Source organism: Cyprinus carpio, unplaced genomic scaffold (genome assembly GCF_018340385.1).
Source record: "Cyprinus carpio isolate SPL01 unplaced genomic scaffold, ASM1834038v1 S000005232, whole genome shotgun sequence".
Taxonomy (NCBI): Eukaryota; Metazoa; Chordata; class Actinopteri; order Cypriniformes; family Cyprinidae; genus Cyprinus; species Cyprinus carpio.
Window position 1 is genome coordinate 1 of NW_024877917.1, and position 1,959 is coordinate 1,959.

The following is a 1,959-nucleotide window of genomic DNA, read 5'->3' on the forward strand; positions in this document are numbered from 1 at the left end:
GGGCGGGGGGTTCACCGGTGATGAGGACGGTAGGACGGATGGAATGGTCTTGACGGCCGCCCCGGCCTTCAACTTTCCTGGGAGGGGAGGGAAACCCTGATCAAGAAGGGGGTTCACCCAGGCGAGGCTCCCATGCTCGGCCGTGTTCCCCCTCGAATTCCCAAATGTGGGAATCTCGACTGCATAATTTATGGTAGTGGGGGACTGCGTTCGCGCTCTCCCCTGAAAGTGCGTGGTTGAAAAAAGCAGATGGGTTTTTTCTCCTGATCTTTTTTATACAGAGCGTTTGTTCTGATCCAGAGAGCTGTTCAGAATGAGGACTTCCGTCCTATGCTTGGTATGGGTTGTGCGTGTGTAAAAAAAAAAAAAAAGTCACTTGCGCTCTTGAAAAATCGGCCCCTGGTGGGTTCAAATTTCTCACAGACCTCACTTTTCAAGTCGATCGGACTGACTGCTGCCGAGCTGTAGCTGTTTTCATGATTGTTTGGTTCGTGCCGTTTCATTTCCTTTTCCCTTTTTTTTCAGTTGCAGCGCCCCCAACGTGGGCCCGCGCCAGGGACCCTTTTTTCCTGCCACAGACGAGCCGGCATAGGGTTGCCCATTTGGGTGAAGTGATCTCATCCTCTCTGGGGTTTTTAGCCATTTTAGCAACCTGGGCCACCCCGCCTTCGAACGTTTTGAGGGCCCCCCGCCAAGGTGGATGGAAATTTCACACTTTTTGGAGATTATTGCCGTCAGACTCCAAGAATCTTTCCTTGGTGCTTTGTTCGGATGGGCCCAAATTGGGGCCGGTTTGCAAAGAAGGGTTTTTGACAAAATCCCAAAAAGCCGAAAATTTCGCCCAGAGCGATTTCCAATTCGGACCTGCCCCGTTCGGCTCGAGGCCAAGGATTCCGATGCCCATGGAGGGAACGTGGCTCTGCGCGAACCGTTTTTTTGGGGTACGAGCGATGCCCAATACCTCCGCGAGCAGAGCCACCGTCGGGCCGATCGGGCGAGGCTCGGTGACGTTGCAGGGCGGGGGGGGGTATCGTCCCCAGCGTTTCAGTCTTTCCCCGACCCTTTCCAAAGCCGAGATGGGCCCTGGCCATTCCCCCCTTCCTCCCGCTGCAAACCCCTGCAGCTCCCCTCTCGGCCTTTTGGTAGTCAGTGTAGTACTGTTCTTACAGTTAATATCTATACGTCCCCTACCGGGAAACATATTAAATGATGTTTGGATCACGGAGCTGGAAACCGGGGCTTGCTCTGTCCACTCCACGCATCGGCCTGGTATTGCAGTGTTTCCAGGAACGGTGTGCTTCCCTTTTCAGGGATTGCTGCTTATTGTGATGAATAACAGAAAAAGGAATGAGGGCTTTGTCTTGGCTCCCCTGAGGTCTGCTCTTGCAGATGCCGTGGTTGCTGTTTTATTGAGAGTTCTCCTCGGATGGCATCCACCTGAGGTCTTGGAGTCACTCACTAACGAGCTGATGCATCGAGTCAGGTGTGTTTGGTTAAAGATCTAAAACCAGGTTGTTGGGAAGCGGCTGCGTGTAGCGGCGCGGCGGTTGCACAGGCCAATAGCGGAAGGCAGCCGTCCCTTCCTTCGTTAGAAGCGAGGACCACCGCTGATGAAAGGGGCGGTAGAGAGCGGAAATGGTACCTCTGACTGGCAGCCTGGGCCTTCATACTTACCTGGCAGGGGAGACACCATGATCAAGAAGGCGGTTCACCCAGGGCGAAGCTCCTCGGCCCATTGCACTCCGGCCGTAGCTGACCCCCTGCGAATTCCCCAAATGTGGGAATCTCGACTGCATAATTTATGGTAGTGGGGGGGACTGCGTTCGCGGCTCTCCCCTGAAAGTGCTGGTTGGAAAAAGCAGATGGGTTTTTTCTCCCGGATCTTTTTATACAAAGCGCTTGTTCTCGCCACATTTTTGGGCTTCTCAATGATCCAGAGAGCTGTTCAGAATGAGGACT

The 1,959-nt window shown here is 53.9% G+C and overlaps 1 non-coding gene and 2 pseudogenes across 1 annotated transcript; all 3 read left to right on the forward strand.

The window, feature by feature from the left end:
- Positions 1–69: 69 nt before the first annotated feature.
- LOC122143479 lies at positions 70–225 on the forward strand. Its single transcript, XR_006159190.1, has one exon. It is a non-coding gene; the product is annotated as a U1 spliceosomal RNA (small nuclear RNA).
- Positions 226–1,123: 898 nt separating this feature from the next.
- LOC122143480 lies at positions 1,124–1,303 on the forward strand (annotated as a pseudogene).
- Positions 1,304–1,666: 363 nt separating this feature from the next.
- Positions 1,667–1,839, forward strand: LOC122143478 (annotated as a pseudogene).
- The last annotated feature ends 120 nt before the right edge of the window (positions 1,840–1,959 follow it).